This window comes from Erythrolamprus reginae, chromosome 5, assembly GCF_031021105.1.
Source record: "Erythrolamprus reginae isolate rEryReg1 chromosome 5, rEryReg1.hap1, whole genome shotgun sequence".
NCBI lineage: Eukaryota > Metazoa > Chordata > Lepidosauria > Squamata > Dipsadidae > Erythrolamprus > Erythrolamprus reginae.
The window spans coordinates 7,948,157-7,974,332 of NC_091954.1; the positions used below are offsets into that span (position 1 = coordinate 7,948,157).

At 46.2% G+C, this 26,176-nt stretch overlaps 1 protein-coding gene across 2 annotated transcripts in view; it reads right to left on the minus strand.

Annotated features, from left to right (window-relative positions):
* ADK (adenosine kinase) overlaps positions 1–26,176 on the minus strand; it is a 311,940-nt gene that overhangs the window by 133,294 nt on the left and 152,470 nt on the right. The gene's annotated exons all lie outside the window — the stretch shown is intronic.

Genomic DNA, 26,176 nt, shown 5'->3' on the forward strand with positions numbered 1-26,176 from the left:
CTTATGAATTATGGTCATAATTCAAAAAATACCTGTAAACACCGGATGAGAGGGCCATGACGTTGAACATACAGTGGTACCTCTACCTAAGAACGCCTCTACTTACAAACTTTTCTAGATAAGAACCGGGTATTCAAGATTTTTTTGCCTCTTCTCAAGAACCATTTTCCACTTAAGAACCCGAGCCTCCAAAACTGTAACTGGAAAAGGCAGGGAGAAGCCTCCGTGGGGCCTATCTAGGAATCTCCTGGCAGAAACAGGGTTGGACAAGGCGGGGAGAAGCCTCCTTGGGGCCTCTCTAGGAATCTCCTGGGAGGAAACAGGGCCTCCACCCTGCCTGTGGTTTCCCTAATCGCACGCATTATTTGCTTTTATATTGACTCCTATGGGAAAAATTGCTTCTTCTTACAAGCGTTTCTACTTAAGAACCTGGTCACGGAAGGAATTAAGTTTAAGGAATTAATGAGCCGGGGTGGCGCAGCAGGTAGAGTGCTGTACTGCAGGCCACTGAAGCTGACTTGTAGATCTGAAGGTCAGCGGTTCAAATCTCATCACCGGCTCAAGGTTGACTTAGCCTTCCATCCTTCCGAGGTGGGTAAAGTGAGGACCCGGATTCTGGGGGCAATAGGCTGGCTCTGTTTAAAAAAGTGCTATTGCTAACATGTCGTAAGCCGCCCTGAGTCTAAGGAGAAGGGCGGCATAAAAATTGAATGAATGAATGAATGAATGAATGAATGAATGAATGAATGAATAAATAAATAAATAAATAAGTTTGTAAGTAGAGGTACCACTGTATATCTAAGATTCACAAGGAACCAAGCGATTTCAATGAAGGATTGAAATCTCCTGGGAGATTGATAAAAGTACAGCTGATTGTAAGAGAGGGGGGCTATTTGTAAACAGGCAAACTTGGAAGATATCTGCTGGTTGGGCAATGCAATGGCAGTGCCCTCAAAACTTCCAGGTGGCAGAAGATTGGATGGCACATCTTTCATTGGTTTTCTTGATTATTAAAACCAACAGAGGAAACCAATTAGTGTGATTTGTTTTTCACCCCTAAGTTCCCACAATGTACTCTAAGTTAATAAATCAATCAATATTGTAGAACGCAATAATAATTTCAAAGGATTTAGCTGCAACACAAAGGCCGTTGCTCATTCATCAGAAAAAAACTAGTCATACAGTCTACAATGCAATCCTGCCTTTACTCTTCCTATATGAATTTTTCTTACACTCCAAATTCCTTCTCCGGAAATGCTTTCTCATATGGAATCAATTGTGGCCACTATTAGAAGCAGAAACACACTCAACGTTTCAGAGACTTGCCTCGAAAACGTTATGCTTCCCAAAAGAATCTTTTATTTTTTAGACTTTTTTGATCGGATTATTATTATTTTTCTACATTTGCTCATTAGACTTTGGATTCAGTTTGTATTCCCATACATCCAATAGGTCATAGTTGCATGTGGGATATGAGCAGCCTGCCAGAGACCACATATCTGGATAGGGACAAAGCAAGCTTTGCATGGCAGAGATATCAACAAAGGAAGAATGGTGGCTTCATATAACCACAGCCAATACTTTTTCCACAAATTCATTGATTCAGCTGGGTGTAATATTAATTTAGAAACATAGAAGACTGACGGCAGAAAAAGACCTCATGGTCCATCTAGTCTGCCCTTATACTATTTCCTGTATTTTATCTTAGGATGGATCTATGTTTATCCCAGGCATGTTTAAATTCAGTGACTGTGGATTTACCAACCACGTCTGCTGGAAGTTTGTTCCAAGGATCTACTACTCTTTCAGTGAAATAATATTTTCTCACGTTGCTTTTGATCTTTCCCCCAACTAACTTCAGATTGTGTCCCCTTGTTCTTGTGTTCACTTTCCTATTAAAAACACTTCCCTCCTGAACCTTATTTAACTCTTTGACATATTTAAATGTTTCGATCATGTCCCCCCTTTTCCTTCTGTCCTCCAGACTATACAGATTGAGTTCATGAAGTCTTTCCTGATAAGTTTTATGCTTAAGACCTTCCACCATTTTTGTAGCCCGTCTTTGGACCCCTTCAATTTTGTCAATATTTAGTGAAAATATTTAATATTACTGGCCCATCGGTTTAATAACGTTTCCCACCCACCACATTAAAACAATATATTTGTGTGAAGAGTTGTACCAGGAAAGACTGAGGCACTTTGTGCACCATAGAGTTTGAAATAGGAGATACAGTGGTACCTCTACCAAAGAACGCCTCTATTTACGAACTTTTCTAGATAAGGACCTGGTGTTCACAATTTTTTTTGCCTCTTCTCAAGAACCATTTTCCATTTACAAACCCGAGCCTCCGAAACTGTAACCGGAAAAGGCAGGGAGAAGCCTCCGTGGGGCCTCTCTAGGAATCTCCTGGGAGGAAACAGGGCTGGAAAAGGCGGGGAGAAGCCTCCGTGGGGCCTCTCTAGGAATCTCCTGGGAGGAAACAGGGCCAGAAAAGGGGGGAGAAGCCTTCGTGGAGCCTCTCTAGGAATCTCCTGGGAGGAAACAGGGCCGGAAAAGGCAGGGAGAAGCCTCCGTGGCTCCTCTCTAGAAATCTCCTGGGAGGAAACAGGGCCGGAAAAGGCAGGGAGAAGCCTTTGTGGAGCCTCTCTAGGAATCTCCTGGGAGGAAACAGGGCCGGAGAAGGTGGAACGAATTCCCTCCGGAGATATGTACCGCCCCTTCCCTCCTGGTCTTTCATAAAGCTCTGAAGACCCACCTCTGCCAGCGGGCATGGGGGCCATGAATGATGAGATTGTCTCCAGCAAATATTATGAATGATTGAATTGGATGAATGTGTACGACTGTACAGTATTCCCTTGATTGTCGCGGGGGATGTGTTCCAAGACCGCCCGCGAAAGTCGAATTTCCGCGAAGTAGAGATGCGGAAGTAAATACACCATTTTTGGCTATGAACAGTAACACAAGCCTTCCCTTAACACTTTAAACCCCTAAATTACAATTTCCCATTCCCTTAGCAACCATTTAGATCATTACTCACCATGTTTATTTATTAAATTTTATTAAAAAAAATATTTATTAAAGTCAGATGAAAGTTTGGCAATGACATATGACGTCATCCGGTGGGAAAAACCGTGGTATAGGGAAAAAACCCGCAAAGTATTTTTTAATTCATATTTTTGAAAAACCGTGGTATAGACTTTTCGCGAAGTTCGAACCTGCGAAAATCGAGGGAACACTGTATATGGGGTTTTTAACATTTTTAGTAATTATGTATAATTCTTTTAAAGTAATTTAGATTTCTTGTATATACTGTTGCATTTGTAATGTTGTGCACTGCCCTGAATCCTTTTCTAAGCGGAAAAACAAAGAACCGTTGTACTCACCTGAACGGTCTTCTCCAGGTCCTGGAAGGAGAGTCCAGCATGGGATTTAGCTCAATCTTATTGGTAGGAACTGAGTTTTAAATTAATATAATTAACATATTAATTAGGTACCGCCCCCTTGCTGCCCCAGTACCTCAGTTTTAAAAAAACGAATCTCATGAATAAACAGAATTTATTTAACAAGAACAACAAACAGTAACTGAACGCAACAACTGTCCATGGTTCAATGGGAGGGTATGGACTCTCCTTCCAGGACCTGGAGAAGACCGTTCAGGTGAGTACAACGGTTCTTCTCCCATGTCTCTGGAAGGAGAGTCCAGCATGGGATATACCCAAGTTCCACTGTTCAAGGGAGGGATATCATTGAATCATGACCCTGTAGTGTCACACACTCGTTGCAACACTCTCCTCCCGAAAGCCGCCTCGGCTGAAGCAAACGTGTCCAATTTATAGTGCCGTATAAAGGTGGTAGGGGTGGCCCACGTGGCCGCCCTACAGATGTCCTCTATCGATGCATGTGTGGCCCATGCCGCTGAAGTAGCGGCACTACGAGTCGAATGAGCCGTGATTCCACTGGGTAATGGCTGGGAACATGCTTTGTACGCTTCTGCTATACAAAGCTTCAACCATTGACTAATTGTCTGGGATGACACCTTGAGACCCAGTCGATGTTGGCCGAAGGATACAAACAAGGCCTCTGACTTGCGAAAAGAGGCCGTGCGCCTAATATAGAGTTTAAGAGCTCTGCGCACGTCCACCTTATGCCACTTAAGTTCCAATGGATGTGATCCATGCACGCAGAAATCCGGCAAGACAAGTTCCTGTGTCCGGTGAAAGTGGGTGTTGACTTTAGGTATGAACGTTGGGTCCAAACGTAGGGTCACCCTATTAGGTTGAAATGTACAAAGGTCAGGCCTTACAGACAAGGCCGACAGCTCCGACACCCGCCTTGCTGATGTAATGGCCACTAAGAATGCTGTTTTAAGAGATAACATCCTCAAAGACACAGTTCTCAGCGGCTCAAACGGAGGAGCTGTGAGCGCTTGCAACACCGTCGTAAGATCCCAAGTAGGAAACCGTCGTATCGGTGGGGGATGCCTATTGGTAGCCCCTTTTAAAAAGTCTCTAATCAACGAATGGTGGGACAATAATCCCCCATCCTCAGATCGAATGATCGTTGCCAAAGCCGCTACCTGTCTCCTTAATGTGTTGGGGGCCAATCCCTTCTCCAGACCGGATTGTAAAAACTCCAACACCAAGACTAAATTAGCATCCTGTGGCCGTTGATGTTTGACCTCGCAAAAGGCGGTGAATGCGGCCCACGTAGCCTGGTATATCCTAGTCGTTGAAGGCCTCCTGGCCGACTGGATCGTAGCGATGACATTCTCAGGAATGTTCCAGGTTCTTAATCTGTCCCCCTCAAGCGCCAAGCGGTCAGGTGGAACCACTGCGGCTCTGGATGGACAATCGCTCCCTGAGTGAGGGTGATTAGGTTGTCTGGGATCCTCCAGGGCTGGACTATCGAGAGCCCCATCAGGTCTGCGAACCAAGCCCGGCGTGGCCAGTGTGGTGCTATCAGTATGATCTCCGCCCGTTCCACTAGGATCTTCTCGATGACCCTTGGAAGAAGTGGTATTGGTGGAAAGGCATAAAGCAATTCCTTTGGCCACGGAAGGTACAGGGCATTGGTCCCCTCGGCTCCCGGTGTGGGAAATCTGGAATAAAACCTCGGGAGCTGGGCATTGCGGGAAGTCGCAAATAAGTCTACCTGTGGGTTGCCAAACCGTTTGGTCACTTGCTGGAACAGGTGTGGGGTCAGACTCCACTCCGCGGGATCCACTGCTTGTCGACTGAGCCAATCCGCTTGAACATTGGCTTCCCCCGCAATGTGCTCCGCGTGAAGAGACGCAAGATGGATCTCCGCCCAGTCGAAAAGGAGTTGTGTTTCCTCCATCAACCTGAGGGATCTGGTCCCTCCCTGGTGGTTGAGATGCGCCCTGGTTGCAACATTGTCCGTGCGGACCAACACATGCTTCCCGTGGAGGAGCGTTGTGAATGTCGACAAGGCCAGGCGCACCGCTTTTAGCTCCAAGAAATTGATATTCACAGGAACCAAGTCCTGAGGCAGCCACACTCCTTGGGTCACATGATGGTCCACATGGGCTCCCCAACCCAGGAGGCTGGCATCCGTAGTCACAATGATGTGTTGTAGGTGACCAAAGGGGGACCCTTGATGTATCGCCCGGGACTTCCACCATCTTAGGGAGTCTCGCAGGCCTCGTTGCACCGTAATTGACCTGCGTGTGTGACTGACACGGCGTTTTTGGTAAGGAAGTAAAGTCCATTGTAGCGTGCGAAAGTGATACCGTGCCCAGGGAACGATGTCCACGCACGACACTAGAGTCCCTAGGACCTTGGAAAGGAAGGCCAGCGGCACCATCCTCTGATGTTGTAATTTGGTGACTAAGCCCTGGACGTTGCGCTTTCTCTCCGGAGACAGGTAAACTCTCATGGAGGTGGTGTCGATAACCGAGCCAAGATGGGTTATAATTGTGGTGGGCGAAAAATGACTTTTTTCGTTGTTTATCGTAAAGCCATGCTCCTGCAACAGCGCTACCGTGTCCCGCAGATCCTGCTGCGCGGTCGCCCGATCCCTGGACAATACGAGGATGTCGTCCAAGTACGCTAAAAGTCTTATTGATCGGGACCGTAAGGCGGCGATTAACGAATCCAGGATCTTGGTAAAGGTGCGCGGTGCGGAAGAGAGGCCAAAGGGCATCGCCCGGTACTGATAGTGCCTCCCTTGGACATAAAATCGGAGGTATTTCCGGTGCTCTGGGTGGATGGGAATGTGTAAATACGCCTCCTTCAGGTCGATGGATGACATGAGATCTCTGGGCCGGATGGATGCCAGGATCGTGCGGAGGGAGGCCATCTTGAATCTGCGGTATAACACGTACTTGTTTAGATTTTTCAGATTCAAGATGAGCCTGCAACCTCCTGATGACTTGGGTACTATGAAGACCCTGGAGTAGTACCCCATGCCCTCCATCTGGGCTGGCACCCTCTCGATGGCTTGAATCTCTAGGAGATGCGCAATCTCTTGCTCTAGTAATGTCCGATTGATAATGTCCTTGGGTACTGGACATGATACAAAATGGGTAGGCGGAATACAAAGGAACTCCAGGCGTAGGCCCCGGCTTACCGTGTCCAGGATCCAGGCGTCGGAGGATGTGGTCCTCCAGGCGGTACAAAACCTTTGGAGTTTTCCCCCCAAAGGGACCTGCCCTATGGAGTCACTTGGCTCCACGGAAACCTCGTTGATTGAAACCCCGAAAGGGGCGTCTCGCCTGCTGATATCCCCTGCCCCTGCCTTGAAAGTAGGTCCTATCACCCCGGTACGAGTAGGACTGCCCATATTGACCTTGTGAGTAGGGTCGGGAGGCCTGGGTGGTTCCGGAGGCAGGGTCCCATCGAAAGGGCTGCCGACGTCGATACGGTGTGTTACTGCGATCTTGCCTTCTAGAGGATCTGGGAAGGATCTTCCTCTTATCCTTGTCTTCCACAAGGACGGATTCCAACACCTCCCCAAACAGTTTCGTGCCCTGGAAAGGGGCAGACGACAGGCGCCACTTCGACTTGGCGTCCGCCTGCCAATGTCGAAGCCACAGGAGGCGCCGAGAAGAGACAGTGGAAGCCATGCCCCTTGCAGAAAACTTTGCCGCATGCAAGGTAGCATCCGCGGAAAACTCGGCCGCCACTAGCAGCTTGTTTAAGTCCTGCTTGAGGCGAGAGTCTTCAGGCCCCATCCTAGACTGCACCTCCTGAAGCCACATGATGGAGGCTCTATTGAAAATGGATGCAGTAGATGCCGCCCGCAGGGCCCATGCTGCCATTTGATGGGCCTTTTTCAGGAGAGTCTCAGCCCGTCTTTCATCAGGCTTGAGACTGTCCGCAGTCTCCGAAGGGACGACAGCATTGGATACCAGCGTGGCCACTGGCTTATCCACTGGCGGGAATTGCAGCAGGTTCTCCATCTCTTCGTCGAACGTATAGAAGCGACGCTCCATCATGGAGGGGCCCTGTGCCGCTGCTGGGTGCTGCCAGGTGCGTTTGATATTTTCCAAGAATATCTCCATTGCAGGCACGTTCTCGGATTCCTTAGGTTGCTCCTTACACAGGGAAGCCGAAGTCCTAAGTCCATCCCCTGCATCCGTAGGTGCATTCGCCCCTGGCACATCTAAGGTTTGCTTCACCTTATGCAACAGCAGCCTAAATAAAGTTGGCTTAAATAGTCCTGCGGGAGCTGGCTGTTCAGGGCAGGCATAATCATCATCAGATAGTTCATTGTGCCCATGCTCGCTGTCTTCTTCCAGAAAGCCAGTGTCTCCCGCAAAAGAATCCAACCCAGGAGGGGGCGGTGGTGCTGACCAAAGATCCCTGGGCTGGTAAGCTTGTGGCAATGGAGGTGTTACTTGCTGGGCACCGGCCACCATTCCCTGCGCATATATGTTAGCAATCATGTCCTGCAGGGATGGTGGAAAGGCTTGCCAGACATCACCCTGGGTTCTAAGCCCTGCAGCAGTAGGGGTAAAGGATGCCGAGGGAGCTGCAATTGTTTGTGGACCAGTAGAAGGCCCATACAATGGTTGGCTGATTGAGGCAGGCCTCTCTGGCCTGACCTGAGGTGAAGGCAATGGTGTAGTTGTGCCAGGTAATGCCTGACGGTCGGGGGACCAATCTTTTTCTGAGGCAGAGCCTAAGGCCCCCATTGGCAGTGTCCCCCCTGGTGGAAGTGGCTGAAATGGGGGTATATGGAAGGCCCCTGCAGCTGGAGAAGTTAATGCTGCATCCAAGCGTTGCTCTAACGCTTTTATTTTCCTCTCTGCTTCTCTTAATGAGGAAGACGATTGGGAAGATTTGGCCTTGGCCTTAGAAGAGGCCTTCTCCTTGCTTTTGCAGGAACCCTGAGCAGACTGGGATTGCTCCTGCCCTTGCTGGTCAGCCATCCTGTCAGAAAGTGGGGCAGCTTTACTCACAAATTTCCTTGAAACCAGTATCCAAACACACTCTCAAAGCAATTTTGGCTCCACTCGTGAATGCCTGTAATGGCTGTCGGCAGTTGCTCACTGCACGTGAGTGACCTAGCCAATGAGCCTGTTGCTGGGTAAAACACCGGCCTGGCTCCTGGCGCGGTGCCAAAGCGCGCCAAAAATGAGGCTGTCAGGTCTGCCGCGCGCCAATTAAGCCCCAAAATGGCGGGCGCAAGTTATTGCCGCTTCGGGGGGAAAAGGGGGGGGGCGCGGCTTCCATGGCTTCATAAACGGCCGAAATCGCCGACTCTGCCCCCCCCCCCGCTCGCCGCTTGCATTTCGAGCGGCTTCTTCACTCTTCCCGACTTCAGCGGCTTCATTCTTTTAAACCTGTAATTAGCCGTCAGCTGTGAGGCGCTCGGGACGGCTCCCCCGGCATCAGCTGAGAAGCGCGGCTTTTCTTTTTAAGGCAGATCGGGACTGCGAAGTCCTTCCGCTGCCCCCTTAAGTGGGTAGGGGGCGGACCCCTCCCACACGGGGTGAAAGCCAGATATGACCACGGAGGACAGGGATCTCCGGCTCAACATTCCTCTTCAGGGCAGTACTCTCGGAGAGAAGAGGCCCCATAAGGAGAACGATGGGGGCGCTGCCCACGGAGGGCAGAAACCCCTTAATCCTGTAGAAACCTGTTAAAGACATAAGCAAAAACATTAAAACTGTAAACATAAATTTTACTACTATACACTTTATTTTAAATTGCTCCTTCAGGAGCAAGCAACTCAGTGTTCCTATCCTAGACTGAGTTTTTTTAAAACTGAGGTACTGGGGCAGCAAGGGGGCGGTACCTAATTAATATGTTAATTATATTAATTTAAAACTCAGTTCCTACCAATAAGATTGAGCTAAATCCCATGCTGGACTCTCCTTCCAGAGACATGGGAGAATGTGCTTTTAGTTCTTGAGAATGAACTGCACACCCACATACAAACCATAGGCAGATTTAAGTAAGTGTTATTGACATAGCTTCAGTGTTAATGTCTTCTTTTTTTCTAGAAGAATGGGCGCTAACAGCCATCACAGAACAAGGGGGAAACTAAGAGCAACTCTCTAATTCCCCTGAGGAAGTAGAGATAACCCATTAAGATCAGTGGTTTCTCCACAGGATCACAATACTGATCATGATCAGTCAAATCCTGTATTGTCTTGCTTTACAGAAGGCAAATTAGCAAGTCCAGTCAACGAAGCAGTGGAAGTGATGTGCCGGTGCCTGGAGGCTGTTGGGGCCTGGATGGGTGTCAACAGACTCAAACTCAACCCAGACAAGACGGAGTGGCTGTGGGTCTTGCCTCCCAAGGACAATTCCACCTGTCCGTCCATTACCCACCGGGGGGGGGGGATTACAGCAACTTGGGCGTCCTCCTCGATCCACAGCTGACATTGGAACATCATCTTTCGGCTGTGGCGAGGAGGGCGTTTGGCAAGGTTCACCTGGTGCACCAGTTGCGGCCCTATTTGGACAGGGAGTCATTGCTCACAGTCGCTCATGCCCTCATCACCTCGAGGTTCGATTACTGCAACGCTCTCTACATGGGGCTACCTTTGAAAAGTGTTCGGAAACTTCAGATCGTGCAGAACGCAGCTGCGAGAGCCGTCATGGGGCTTCCAAGATTCGCCCACGTTTCTTCAACACTCCGTGGCTTGCATTGGCTGCCGATCAGTTTCCGGTCACAATTCAAAGTGTTGGTCATGACCTATAAAGCCCTACATGGCGTGGGACCAGATTACCTCTGGAACCGCCTGCTACCCCACGAATCCCAGCGACCGATAAGGTCCCACAGAGTTGGCCTTCTCCGGGTCCCGTTGACTGAACAATGTCGTTTGGCGGGCCCCAGGGGCAGAGCCTTCTCTGTGGCGGCCCCGGCCCTCTGGAACCAACTCCCCCCGGAGATCAGAACTGCCCCCACCCTCCCTGTCTTTTGTAAACTACTCAAGACTCATTTATGCCGCCAGGCATGGGGGAGTTAAGATATTCCTTCCCCCTAGGCCATTACAAGTTATGCATGGTATGTTTGTGTGTATATTTGGTTTTATTATTAGGCTTTTTAGTTGTTTTATTAATTGGATTTCTACATGCTGTTTTTATCATTGTTGTTAGCCGCCCTGAGTCTGCGGAGAGGGGCGGCATACAAATCCAATAAATAATAATAATAATAATAAAGTCAGCCCCTGTCATGAGTGCAAAAGTTGGAACTTGGAGTAAAACCAAAGTTGTGCTAATTGGCAGAGTTGTCTTCTTCAAACTACATGAAGGACTTCCTCCCCACTGACTCACCTACATGCACATATTTCTAGACTTGAGTTGGGGGGGAAAATCAGTCAAACCTATTTATTACACTGATAGTTTTAGGTCAAAGTGTCCTGGAATCCACATCTGGATTCTTTCTGTATTAGATACAGAATGAAGGGGAGCATAGAATGTTCTGTAAAATTAATCAATAACTCACCCTCCCTGTGGTTTCCCCAATCGCACACATTATTTGCTTTTACATTGATTCCTATGGGAAAAATTGCTTCTTCTTACAAACTTTTCTACTTAAGAACCTGGTCACGACCAGAGGAAAGGAATAGGAAATTGCTGGCATGGTTGCCAAATAAAAGGAGTTTTTATGCATATGCTCTGGGAATGTGTTGAAGTTCAAAAATTTTGGAAGGAAGTACAGAATGAAATTAACAATATGCTAAACATTAATTGGATAATCACGAAAGAATTAGCAACACTAGTTAAACATGGGGAATTACGAGAATTTAAAGAAATCAAAACAGCAGCTTTGGAAAGCACTCAAGCAGTAGTTATATTAGGGTGGAAGGACAGCAATAAATGGACAATCCAGAATTGGTACTGGTACATGGTGGACCACATCCACTTCGAAATTATGGAAATAAGATTAAATAACTTTGATGAAAATAAATTGGAGAAGCTGATGGCACGATGGAATAAGGTGAAAAATTATATCTTAAGTAGAATTTATGACGACAATGTGAAAAATACATTCCAATCACTTTTTGTATGTAAAGAAATGTAAACCGGACGTAAGGAAGAAATTGATTATTGTAAATAATTTAACCCCCTAAATGGTGGTGGGGTTTATTAGTGTTGGGCACTTTTTCTTTAAGATTTTGTTTGTTTGTTTGTTGTAATAAAAATTTAATAAAAATATTTATATATTTAAAAAAAAGAACCTGGTCACGGAACGAATTAAGTACATAGATGTTTCATCCTTCAACTGCGCTTCAGCTGTCATGAGAAACATGTGTGTGTGTGTGTGTGTGTGTGAGGCAGGTGTTGGAATTTGGGAGAGGGGAAGTCTGCTGGAGGAGGCCAAGTAAGTTTCGTTACTCCTGATGAAGGCCAAGAGAGTTGTGTTTCTCTGGAGAAGGGGTGATAATGGGTGGGTGAGTGGCCTCCATTCCCAAAGTGTGATGCGCTGATGAAGATGTATCCACCTGACGAAGATGGACAATGGGGATTGGGTGAACCCGTGAAAATCGAGGGAACACTGTACAGTGATCCCTCGACTTTTGCGGGTTCAAACTTCGCGAAACGCTATACCACGGTTTTTCAAAAAATATTAATTAAAAAATACTCCGTGGTTTTTTTCCCTATACCACGGTTTTCCCCACCCGATGACGTCATACGTCATCACCAAGAGTCACTTTTTCTATCATTTTTCTCTCTCTCTCTACCTTCTACTCTCCCCCCTCTTGCTCTCTCTCTCTTTCTCCCTCTCTCTTTCTCCCTCTCCCTCTCTGTGAGAACGCCTGCCCCACCTCTCCTGCAGCCCCCTCGCTGATAGCTGGGACGAAAGGGCTCTCAGCTAAGGGACTGTGAGAGGGGCGAGGCAGGCATTCTGAAAGCACTCAGAGCGGCTACCGGCCGAATGAGGAGGATGAGAAGCCGTAGCCGCCAGCGCTGCTGCAGGAGGACCCGTGTCCGAAGAAAGCCGGTGAGAGGGGTGGATCAGGCGGGGGGGCGGTAGCAGCGAGGGGGCCGGACGCGCTGGGGGGGACGAGGGCAGCCGACATTCAAAGCAATCTTTACCGGCCTCCGCACTTTCGTCGCTCCCTGCCCTAATTTCAAGCCCGGCTCCTTGCGCTGCCTTGAAAAAGGGTGCGTGGGGGTAGTTTTTGGCTGTCCATAGCCAAAAATGGTGTTTTTACTTCCGCACCGCTACTTTGCGGAAAATCGACTTTCGCGGGAGGTCTTGGAACACTGTATATTCTCTTCTATTGGAATGGGTTATATGCCCTTTTTTTTCACCATAAACACTCCGAATAAAATAACAATGAATTCTCCCTAATTTACTGTAAGTAGAGATTATAAAAAACAGACCTTGACTCCTAACTGCTTCTGGAATATTTTCTTTAGCATGGTCCATCTAGTCTGCCCTTATACTATTTCCTGTATTTCATCTTACAATGGATATATGTTTATCCCAGGCATGTTTAAATTCAGTTACTGTGGATTTACCAACCACGTCTGCTCGAAGTTTGTTCCAAGCATCTACTACTCTTTCAGTAAAACAATATTTTCTCATGTTGCCTTTGATCTTTCCCCCAACTAACTTCAGATTGTGTCCCCTTGTTCTTGTGTTCACTTTCCTATTAAAAACACTTCCCTCCTGAACCTTATTTAACCCTTTAACATATTTAAATGTTTCGATCATGTCCCCCCTTTCCCTTCTGTCCTCCAGACTATACAGATGGAGTTCATGAAGTCTTTCCTGATACGTTTTATGCTTAAGACCTTCCACCATTCTTGTAGCCCGTCTTTGGACCCGTTCAATTTTGTCAATATCTTTTTGTGAACAAAAAACAATGTTTCAATAGAATTATTTCCAATTTTCCCCCAAACTCATTTCTACTAAAAAACTAAACCAAAACCATTTTATCTGTATCCGACATCAAATAATCTTGATTTAGGCCTCCATCAAGAAAAGATAATCAACTCTGGTTCTACCACCCAAAGGAGCTTTTTGTTTCAAAATCTGAAAGCATATTCCGCCTCAACCCAACTTTCTTTAGTCAGTTTTATTTATTTTTTCCTGCAGAGGGAAAAAAAAGAAACCAGAGCTGACATATATCCATATATTCATTCACCTGGCATGTTTTAGTAAACAACATTATAGAGTTCAAGCATCAGAATTATCTGAATTTCAAAATTTTCTCCGAATCGCCTCTGGGCGGAGTGTGGAATATATTTATTTATGCCGCTCGGAAAAGGCACGCCGGATCTCCAACCATTAAAGCCAGTAGAAATTACACGCTGTGCTCATCTGTCTGTAAGGTATCTGTCAAGTGCAAAATTGTACACAGCCATTTTCAAAGTAATAACGACGTTTTATCATTTTAATTACCAAGCTTTGGAGAAAAAAAACGTTCCCCGAAGGAGGTGTGTTGGGGTGGTCTAAATTAACTGTCGCGCCATAGCCCAAGGGTAGCTGGGAAGAGACAGGAGCTACCAAATTTCATAGCAGTTAGAGCAGCTGTCTTTATGCCTCGGGGGTGCCGGGGTATTTAACAAGCAGACAGCCTGGCACTGGCCTCCGATTAGCAACGTTCAAAGATGGCTGGGTAGAATGTGCGGAGGCTTCATTGTTCAGCACTTGATTAAACATCTGGAGGGTTTCGCCATTTATGTTTTTCCCAAATATTCACTCCGGGAAAAAACCCTGCCATGTGCTTCCCGATTTGACTGACAGGGCAGGGAATCAAATTCCACCGTGCGGTAAAAGGGAACCTTTTAATAAAAGGGAGAGAGAGAGGGGGAAAGAGAGAGAGAGAGAGAGAGAGGGAGAGAGGGGGAGAGAGAGAGAGAGAGAGGGAGAGAGAGAGGGAGAGAGAGAGAGGGAGAGAGAGGGAGAGAGGGAGAGGGAGAGAGAGGGAGAGAGAGAGAGGGAGAGAGAGAGGGAGAGAGAGAGAGAGGTAGAGAGGGAGAGGGAGAGAGAGAGAGAGAGAGAGAGAGCCAGGGAGGGAGGGAGGAAATTAGTTTACCACCATCCCCAAAAAATATAAAATGGGGACGCAACTCCTTCTGATTTGTCTCTGAAATATTTTCAGAGATTGCAAAGGAAGAATAGAAATTGCAGGACTGGTTTTACTGCCGCTTATACTAAAACAAATAATCTACAAAATTTTTTTTAAGATAACAATTAGGTACTTGCATCTAGAACATCTCAGGAATATACTCTTTAGGAAATCTGTCCTATCATCCATCCATCCATCCATCTATCATTTATCTTTCTCTCTGTCTTTTTCTCTATCAACCTTATCTATCTAGGTAACTATCTGTCTTTCCTTCTATCATCAATCAATCTATCAACCAATCTATCAATCAATCAATCAATCAGTCTATCTGTCAATGTGTCAATCTGTCTATCAATCAATCAATCAATCAATCAATCAATCAATCAATCTATCATCTATCTATCTATCTATCATTTATCTTTCTCTCTCTCTCTCTCTCCCCCTCCCTCCATCATTTGTTATTGCTGTGTTTGTTATATATTGTTTGTTATTGCTTTGAGCTGCCCCGAGTCTACGGAGAGGGGCGGCATACAAAACTAATAAACAAATAAATAAATAAATTTATCTATCTCTCTCTCTCTCTCTCTCTCTCTCTGCCTTTCTCTCTCTCTCTATCATCTTTCTTATCTGTCTATCTATTGGTCGGTCTGTCCGTCCGTCCATCCATTTTCTCTCTCTATCATCGTTATCTATCTATCTATCTATCTATCTATCTATCTATCTATCTATCATCTATCTTTTTAAAAAAAAATCCAATAATTTAATTTTATTGTAAATAAAATAACTGAATTGCTTAAATAATGTGTACCTTTGAGAGGGGGGGAGGTTTGGCAAGGTAAGTCGGCATAAATAAAGTCTTGTCCATGAATTCAAAACATTCAAGAAATTTTGCAGATGTGGGCAAATCTATCTATCTATCTATCTATCTATCTATCTATCTATCTATCTATCTATCTATCTATCTATCTATCATCTCTGTCTGTCTGTCTGTCTATCATCTATCTCTGCCTGCCTGCCTGCCTGCCTGCCTGCCTGCCTGCCTGCCTGCCTGCCTGCCTGCCTGCCTGCCTGCCTGCCTGCCTGCCTATCTATCTATCTATCTATCTATCTATCTATCTATCTATCTATCTATCTATCTCTATCATCTTTATCTTAGATATCTGTCTGTCTGTCTGTCTATCTATCTATCATCTCTGTCTGTCTGTCTGTCTATCTATCTATCATCTATCTCTGTCTCTCTCTCTGTCTCTCTCTCTCTCTCTCTCCCTCCCTTTCTCTATCATCTTTATCTTAGATATCTGTCTGTCTGTCTATTTTTAAAACTCCTCACCTTCTTCATAGATATAGAATGTTCAAATCATGCTACTCGAAGGGCAATTTCTGAAGGAGAGGGGAGGGGAAACACACCACTCCACATTGTGTGTTCACACACCCTTATTCTTCCCTGCCTTTGGCTATCAATTTTTTAAAAAAAAATTAATTGTGCATCAACCATTATTGTCAAAGTAGTCAGGTAGGTCTCTCTCCATGGCCTTCTTCCTCCAGAAGCCACGTTCTCCTACACTTACCTAACCCGCCTGAGGGAGTAAGAGTGGACGTGTTTTGTTCCAAAGAGCCGAAAACATGGCTGCACAATAGATGAATGCAAAATGGCGGCCTAGATTGCCGGCGAGCGCCTGGTGGTCCAGGAGGGTTCTGCGTTTCCACAGCCTGGGCACACGCGTATGTTTAAAGGGGTGGGGGGAAAGGAGCTAAGTATCTGTAGTAACCTCCAATTAAAGTCAATCATAAAAAACAGCCTATTTAATGAGTGCAGATTTCTTTGGGTAATTATAACGCCAGCCACTTTTCCCCCCCCCTTCTTTTAAAATCTGTAATTCTGTCTTCTTCTTATTGCTGGTTTTGTCATTAATTGCCTCAGGACCTTGATTTCCTAGCAACAGACTCTGCCACCAAACATTTGGCTCCGGTTCAACATTTCCTTTGTGGAAAATCACACGGTGGTTCGTGGGCAGAGCAAAGCAGACTTTGCTGTAAATGCTCTAATCGGGCGGCTTTTTTTCTCAGGAGCCAAAGGAAATTTAGCTGCAATTTCAAGGCTGTAGAGACAGAAAGGGGGGGGGGGGGGGGAAACCCCACCAAGAAGCATCTGGTAATTTCTCAAAAACGCGATCAATAGCGCCAGTGGGTGTTTCGCGCTAAGGAGGCATTTGACAAATAAATTCCAGCTCACCACAGATCAAAATGGGTTCCGTTCCACCTCCAGGACAATATTATTGAATGCCATTGGGTGGGTGTGGGTGGGCTTTAATGGCTTCTCTTGTTGTTTTTCATGTTCCAAAAGTATGCTTTGTTTTATTTTTAATTCCTCGTTTTCACGTTTCTTAAAAATATCAATACAGTGATACCTCGTCTTACAAACGTCTCGTCATACAAACTTTTTGAGATACAAACCCGGGGTTTAAGATTTTTTTGCCTCTTCTTACAAACTATTTTCACCTTACAAAACCCACCGCCGCGGTTGGGATGACCCGCCTCCGGACTTCCGTTGCCAGGGATGCGCCCGTTTTTGTGCTGCTGGGATTCCCCTGAGGCTCCCCTCCATGGGAAACCCCACCTCTGGACTTCCGTGTTTTTGTGATGCTGCAGGGGAATCCCAGCAGCGCAAAAACAGGTGCTTCCAGAGGTGGGGTTTCCCAGCGAGGGAAACCTCAGTGAAATCGCAGCATCGCAAAAACACACAGGTCCGGAAGTGGGGTTTCGAGGACTTCGGTGTTTTTGCGATACTGCGATTTCACTGGAGCTTCCCTCGCTGGGAAACCCCACCTCCGGACTTCCGTTGCCAGCGAAGCAACCGTTTTTGCGATGCTGGGGTTCCCCACCACAAAAACACAGAAGTCTGGAGGTGGGGTTTCCTATGGAGGGGAACCTCAGCAATGCAAAAACGGGCGCTTCGGCTGGCAAAAGGGGTGAGTTTGGGGCTTGCACGCAATAATCACTTTTCCATTGATTCCTATGGGAAACATTGTTTCGTCTTACAAACTTTTCACCTTAAGAACCTCGTCCCGGAACCAATTAAGTTTGTAAGACAAGGTATCACTGTACCTTGTGAACCGGGCAGCCTTATCAATGTAATACAAACAAATAAATATATGTTTAATTAACTCAATCTGTATAGTATGGAGCAGTGTTTCCCAACCTGGGCAACTTGAAGATATTTGGACTTCAACTCCCAGAATTCCCCAGCCATTTTTGCAAATGCAGGGCTGGAGAATTCTGGGAGTTGAAGTCCAAATATCTTTAAGTTGCCAAGGTTGGGAAACACTGGTCTGGAGGACAGAAGGGAAAGGGGGGACATGACCGAAACATTTAAATATGTTAAAGGGTTGAATAAGGTTCAGGAGGGAAGTGTTTTTAATGGGAAAGTGAACACAAGAACAAGGGGACACAATCTGAAGTTAGTTGGGGGAAAGATCAGAACATGAGAAAATATTATTTGACTGAAAGAATAGTAGATCCTTGGAACAAACTTCCAGCAGACGTGGTTGGTAAATCCACAGGAACTGAATTTAAACATGCCTGGGATAAACATATATCCATCCTAAGATAAAATATAGGAAATAGTATAAGGGCAGACTAGATGGACCATGAGGTCTTTTTCTGCCGTCGATCTTCTATGTTTCTATATTTTCAAAGAATTGGTTAAGAACATAAGAACATAAGAAGAGCCATGCTGAATCAGGTCAAAGCCCATCGAGTCCAGCATTCTGTGTCACACAGTGGCCCACCAATTGTCCATGGGGATCTTGAGCAGAAAGAGAAGGCAAGACCCTCCCTTTCCCTTGACCCCCAACAAATGGTACTCAAGGGAATCCTACCTGCCTCAACCAACATAGAGGCGGCACATGGACATCCGTTTCAATGACCACTGATACACTTGGCATCTATGAATCTATCTAATCCAGCCTTGAAGCTATCCAGGCTGACAGCTATCACGACCACTTCTGGAAGGGAATTCCATAAACCAACGACCTCAGCCCATGGTTCATGGGCTGTAAGTGGGGTGACAAAGGGACTGTGTAATAGGAAAAATCCGATTACCATAATATACAGAAAAGGAGATGTAGATGCTTATTGTATTATTCTTATGGATCACCACGAAGAGACAGCCTCGCAAACATGTCCATAAAGGAACCGAAAGAAAAGACATTATTAAGGAAAGAAAACGGCCGATGAAGTTCTTCAAGATCTACAGCCGTGATGGCGAACCTATGACACGTCTGCCATCGATGGTATGCGAGCGGTCCCTCAGCTCAGCTCCACCAGTCAGCTGATTTTCAGGTCTGCCCTGTTTGCGGGGGACAACCTTTCTCCTTGGAACAAACTTCCAGCAGACGTGGTAGATAAATCCACAGTAACTGAATCTAAACATGCCTGGGATAAACATACAGTGTTCCTTCGATTTTCGCAGGGGATGCATTCCGAGACGGCCTGCGAAAGTTGAATTTCCGTGAAGTAGAGATGTGGAAGTAAATACACTATTTTTGGCTATGAACAGTATTCCAAGCCTTCCTGTAACACTTTAAACCCCTAAATTGCAATTTCCCATTCCCTTAGCAACCATTTAGATTATTACTCCCCATGTTTATTTATTAAAGTTTATTTTAAAAAAATGTTTTTTAAAGGCAGATGAAAGTTTGACAATGACATATGATGTCATCGGGCGGGAAAACCGTGGTATAGGGGGGAAAACCGCAAACTATTTTTTAATTAATATTTTTGAAAACCCGTGGTATAGACGTTCCGCGAAGTTCGAACCCGCGAAAATTGAGGGAACACTGTATATCCATCCTAAGATAAAATACAGAAAATAGTATAAGGGCAGACTAGATGGACCATAAGGTCTTTTTCTGCCGTCAGTCTTCTATGTTTCTATTCCACTTGTGTCTTCCCAGATCTCCGGAGATCCTGCCCCCCCTAGTGCCGTTTGGGGACAGGAGGTGAAAAGGGGGGACGGTCATGTGCAGAGGCGGGGTGCGCAGGAGGGGCATTGCGTTATGGGTGCAGGCACATGCGACACCGGAGGGAAAAAAAATTAGCCATCATTGACCTACAGAGTCAGGGCTGGTCTTTTGTGAATACCTTAAGATTCATATACAGTTCCATTAAATCAGTGTTTCCCAACCGTGGCAACTTACTTGCTTGCTTGCTTGCTTGCTTGCTTACTTTATTTACTTACTTACTTACTTACTTACTTACTTACTTACTTACTTACTTACTTACTTACTTACTTACTTACTTACTTAATTTGTATGCTGCCCTTCTCCGTAGATTCGGGGCGGCTCACAACATACAATAAAACAATTCACAACAAATCTAATAAATTAAAAAAATTAAAAAATCCCATTATTAAACCAGACATACACGCAGACATACCATACATAAATTGTATAGGCCCGGGGAAGGGAGGAATGCCTCAATTCCCCCATGCCTGACGGCAGAGGTGAGGTTTAAGGAGTTTACGGAAGGCAAGGAGGATGGGGGCAGTCCTAATCTCTAGGGGGAGCTGGTTCTAGAGAGTCGGGGCCGCCACAGAGAAGGCTCTTCCCCTGGGACCCGCCAGACGACATTGTTTAGTCGACGGGACCCGGAGAAGGCCAACTCTGTGGGACCTGATCGGTCGCTGGGATTCATGGGGCAGAAGGCGGTCCCAGAGATTTTCTGGTCTGATGCCATGAAGGGCTTTATAGGTCATAACCAACACTTTGAATTGTGACCGGAAACTGATCGGCAACCAATGCAGACTGTGGAGTGTTGGAGTAATATGGGCATACTTAGAGATGCCCATAATTGCTCTCGCAGCTGCATTCTGCACGATCTTAAGTTTCCGAACACTTTTCAAAGGTAGCCCCATGTAGAGAGCGTTACAGTAGTCGAGCCTCGAGGTGATGAGGGCATGAGTGACTGTGAGTAATGACTCCCGGTCCAAATAGGGCCGCAACTGGCGCACCAGGCGAACCTGGGCAAACGCCCCCCTCGCCACAGCTGAAAGGTGTTTCTCTAATGTGAGCTGTGGATCGAGGAGGACGAATGCTGGTTGGGGAATTCTGGGAGTTGAAGTCCAGGTATCTTCAAGTTGCCAAGGTTGGGAAACACTGCATTAAATTCTAAGTTCGTTAATCCACCAGCAATCTCTGAATGACCCCATTAGTGGAAGCTGCCTGTATCACTAAAATAAGACTCCACTGGGGAAAAAAAATCATAACAATGCCTTAGCAAAAGATATTAAGCACAATTAGCTTTAGTTGATTGAGTGAGCAGGCCTCAAGGGTTCTTCTGTCCCTGACCTGCCCCCCTGCAAAACAAGCATTGCGAGGAAGGTGGGGAGTGAGGTATATTCCTACGTTATACTGTCTTGTGTAACCCTTGCGAGCAATTGACTTGATGGATTGGGAAAGGGATGCTTTTAGTCGTAGGCAAGAATCAACAACAGATGTGCAATATTTCAGAGCTGCACAAAACACCAGTCTGGAAGAACATTAACACTAGCTGAAGAAAACAAACATTTTTAATGAATTTGTTCCTCTTGGATAATCTTTTTTCTTTCTTTTTTTTCACATTTCTCGCCAGCTGTTTCTGCAGACCTCAGGTAATAGGATGGCCGTGACTGTCATTAATATATTACCCTCACCTTTATTTGTTTCTATCAGTCTACAATTTGAAACATAGAAACACAGAAGACTGACGGCAGAAAAAGACCTCACGATCCATCTAGTCTGCCCTTATACTATTTTCTGTGTTTTATCTTAGGATGGATCTATGTTTATCCCAGGCATGTTTAAATTCAGTTACTGTGGATTTATCAACCACGTCTGCTGGAAGTTTGTTCCAAGGATCTACTACTCTTTCAGTAAAATAATACTTTCTCATGTTGCTTTTGATCTTTCCCCCAACTAACTTCAGATTGTGTCCCCTTGTTCTTGTGTTCACTTTCCTATTAAAAACACTTAGAAACATAGAAACATAGAAGACTGACGGCAGAAAAAGACCTCATGGTCCATCTAGTCTGCCCTTATACTATTTCCTGTATTTTATCTTAGGATGGATATATGTTTATCCCAGGCATGTTTAAATTCAGTTACTGTGGATTTACCAACCACGTCTGCTGGAAGTTTGTTCTAAGGATCTACAGTGTTCCCTCGATTTTTGCGGGTTCAAACTTCGCGAAAAGTCTATACCACGGTTTTTCAAAAATATTAATTAAAAAAATACTTTGCGGGGTTTTCCCCTATACCACAGTTTTTCCCACCCGATGACATAATATGCCATCGCCAAACTTTCATCCGACTTTAATAAATATTTTTTTTAATAAACTTTAATAAATAAACATGTTGAGTAATGATCTAAATGGTTGCTAATGGAATGGGAAATTGCACTTTAGGGGTTTAAAGTGTTAAGGGAAGGCTTGTGATACTCTTCATAGCCCAAAATAGTGTATTTACTTCCGCATCTCTACTTCGTGGAAATTCGACTTTCGCGGGCAGTCTCGGAACACATCCCCCGCGAAAATTGAGGGAACACTGTACTACTCTTTCAGTCAAATATTTTCTCATGTTGCCTTTGATCATTCCCCCAACTAACTTCAGATTGTGTCCCCTTGTTCTTGTGTTCACTTTCCTATTAAAAACACTTCCCTCCTGAACCTTATTTAACCCTTTGACATATTTAAATGTTTCGATCATGTTCCCCCTTTTCCTTCTGTCCTCCAGACTATACAGATGGAGTTCATGAAGTCTTTCCTGATACGTTTTATGCTTAAGACCTTCCACCATTCTTGTAGCCCATCTTTGGACCCGTTCAATTTTGTCAATATCTTTTTGTAGGTGAGGTCTCCAGAACTGAACACAGGATTCCAAATGTGGTCTCACCAGCGCTCTATATAAGGGGATCACAATCTCCCTCTTCCTGCTTGTTATACCTCTAGCTATGCAGCCAAGCATCCTACTTGCTTTCCCTACCGCCCGACCACACATAGAATCTTGATACCTGCTTCTTGTTCCCCTACTAAACAAGATGTTGTGGTCCGTTTGTGTCCTGTGCAATTAGCAATGGACCCAGAGGACTCAGAGACAATGGAGGCGTGGAACAGACATCCTGTATTCCTGTCACCCAAAATTGACAGCGAAGAGGACATGGTGTCAGAGGCTGAAGAGCAACCAGGGATTTCTGCACCTCCTGAGATGAGTTACTCAGGAGGAGAGGAGGAGCCTCTTCTTGATGCTAGGATTCGCGGGGCCTCTAGGAGGCATGAGTGGTTACTCAGGAGGTTAACTCATGAGTAGCACTGCTGACTACTGGGCCATGACCTCAGGTTATTTAAGGAGGAGCCACACGGTACTTTGGTGCAGATAACAACGCAGTTCATCCTAGAAATCTAGTTTACGTTCTTGTGTTCGGCTTGTGTTTAAAAGAACCACATTCTTGGCTTTCTTGATGAGCTGCGGATTTCCAGCCAACTTCTGTAAGTCTATACTACTGAATCTTCCTCCAACTTGGCAATTACTACCATATTTATCTATTCCAGGGACTCTGGCCTGCTGATAAGACTTTATAATCAGTGTTTCTATGTTTCTATGTGATGAAGCTTTTGCTAAAGTTTATCTTATTTTTTGAAAAGACTAAAACTGCATAAGACTTCTGTACGTAGTAAAATCTTTATTAGTTAATCAGGTGGCGTGCATCTGATTTTTGGGGGACTCGACGCTGGGTTAGAACACAAGATCACTTCCTGATGGTTTTGGGAAGTGTTCAGTTGCAAATTTTTGGTAAATAGGCGTTGATTGCTTACCTGAACGCCTCTTCTCGTACGGTGAGTGGGTACAGCAGTCACACGGGTTGCTCCTGTCCAATCCGTTGGAACTGAGCCTAGTATTAAAAAAGACTGCTGGATCCGCCCCTTCCCCAGAATTCGCGAATCCGTAGACTAGGCTCAGTAGTGAAGCTCTTTAATGTTCAACTCTCATGTGTTATAAGAAATTAGAATAGAAGGTAAAGAAGACCACACAAGGGAGGGAAGTGACTGCTGTACCCACTCACCGTACGAGAAGAGGCGTTCAGGTAAGCAATCAACGCCTATTCTCCGTACTGAAGGAGTGGGTCCAGCAGTCACATGGGACATACCCAAGAGATAGGTCCCTAGGGTGGGAGTACATTGCTATCGTGAGAGATAACGGATTGGAGTACTCTTCTTCCGAAGGCAGCGTCTGCTGATGCGTACGAATCAATCTTGTAGTGTTTTATAAAGGAATTTGGCGAGGCCCAAGTGGCTGCTTTGCAGACTTCTTCCAACGGAGCCTGAGTCGCCCAAGCGGCAGATGTGGCAGCACTTCTGGTGGAATGCGCTGTAATATTCCTTGGAATGGAGAGGGAAGCTGTCTCGTAGGCCTTTGAGATGGCCCCTCTGATCCAACGACCTATTACTGTGGAAGACACTCTGGATCCCAAGGATCTGGGATGGTAGGCTATGAAGAGTGCTTCAGATCTCCGGATGGATCTTGTGCGTTGGATATAAATCTTTAGCGCTCTAGTGAGATCTAGAGTGTGCCATCTAATCGCCAGGGGATGCTCTCGTTGGAGACAGAAAGAAGGTAAAACGATATCCTGAGATCTGTGGAACATGGAACTGACCTTGGGTAGAAAGGTGGGGTCCAGCCGCAGAACCACCTTATCCTGATGAAACTGACAGAGGTCCTGTCTGATAGAAAGGGCTGCCAACTCAGATATGCGTCGGGCGGAAGTAATCGCCACCAGGAATGCTACCTTGAAGGATAGGTACCTGAGGGACGCAGAGTTCAGGGGTTCGTAAGGTGCTTGAGTAAGAGAGTGGAGAACCCGTGGCAAGTCCCAGGTTGGATATCTGTGGATTTTAGAAGGCCTGAGATAGGCCACTCCTCTTAGAAATTCTTGGATTTCTGGAAGGGAGCGTAGGGGCTGCCTGCGAGGCCCCGCCAAGACGGAAGAGATAGCGGCCAGATGGCGGCGGATGGTGCTGGTAGAGAGACCTTGGTGAAAACCTTTCATAAGGAAGGCGATTATCCTGTGTATGGGAAGACACAGGGGGGATAAGCCCTCCTGCGAGCACCACTGATGAAATTTGGACCAAGTATGGTCGTAGATCCGATTGGTAGACCCCCTTCTAGATTTCAGAATGATTTCCACTGTGTCTGGGTCATACCCTCGCAGGTCTAAGTCCCTCCGGATAACAGCCAGGCGGTGAGGTGGAACCACTCTGGATCCGGATGGAAGGAGGCCCCCTGCCGCAACATATCCTCCGAAGCGGGGAGTCGCCAGGGGTCCTGGACGGACAGTTGTTGAAGGTCCGCGAACCAGGGTCTGCGAGGCCAGTGAGGGGCAATCAGGATTACACGTGCTTTCTCCAGGAGGATTTTGTTGATCACGTCTGGCAGAATTGGAATTGGAGGGAAGGCATACAGTAGGCCTGGAGGCCAAGGACTCCTGAGGGCATTGACTGCCTCCGCTCCCGGAGACGGGAACCTGGAGATGAAGCGGGGAAGCTGGGTATTGTCTCTGGTCGCGAATAGATCCAACACTGGATGGCCGAACCTGAGGCAGATTTGGTGGAACAGTGACTGATGGAGATTCCACTCGCCTGGATCTATGGTGGCTCGTGAGAGCCAGTCCGCTTGGACGTTGAGGCTCCCCGAGATGTGATCGGCTAGAAGCGATTGGAGATTTTTCTCTGCCCAAAGACCCAACTTCAGGGCCTCCCTCATGAGGGCCTTGGATCTTGTGCCTCCCTGTCTGCAAATATGGCTTTTGGTGGCTATATTGTCGGTGAGAATCAGCACATGTTGGTTGGATATGTGAGGTTGGAATTGCTTTAGAGCTAGAGACACGGCTCTTAATTCTAGCCAATTGATGGGCTTGGAAGCCTCCTCCGGTGACCATGTGCCCTGAGCTAAAAGACCTTGGGCGTGGGCTCCCCAGCCCGAGAGGCTGGCATCTGTGGTGACTACAAACTGGTCGGGACACCGGAAGGGGGATCCCTTGTCTAGGGCTGGAGAAGTCCACCACTTGAGGGATCTGCGAACCGTCGGTGGGATGGTGATGCGTCGGTTCGAGTTGCTGTGGCCTGATCTCTGAAATGGTAATAGTAGCCATTGAAGTTCCCTGGCGTGAAGGCGGGCCCAGGGAACAATACCAATACATGACACCATCTTACCCAAAAGGGAGGATAGGGTGACAATGGAGGCCGATTGCTGGGGCAGGATGCGAGCAATGAGATCCAAAATGCTGCGTTTTCTCTCATTGGAGAGAAAAACCTGGGATATTTCGGAATTAATGATAGTCCCCAGATGCAGGATGGAAGTGGATGGATCAAGATGACTCTTGTTAAGGTTTATGGAAAAACCATGGTTCTGTAGAACCGACATGGTAGAGGAGAGGTCTGCAGCTACACCAGCTCTGGAATTACCATGAATTAAAATGTCATCTAAATAACATAAAATATGAATGGGAGAGGCCCGGATATGAGCCGCCAAGGATCCCAAGAGTTTAGTGAAAACCCTGGGAGCTGAGGAGAGCCCAAAGGGCATAGCCCTATACTGAAAATGCCTGCCTTGAAAGGCAAAGCGCAGAAATCTCCTATGGACCTT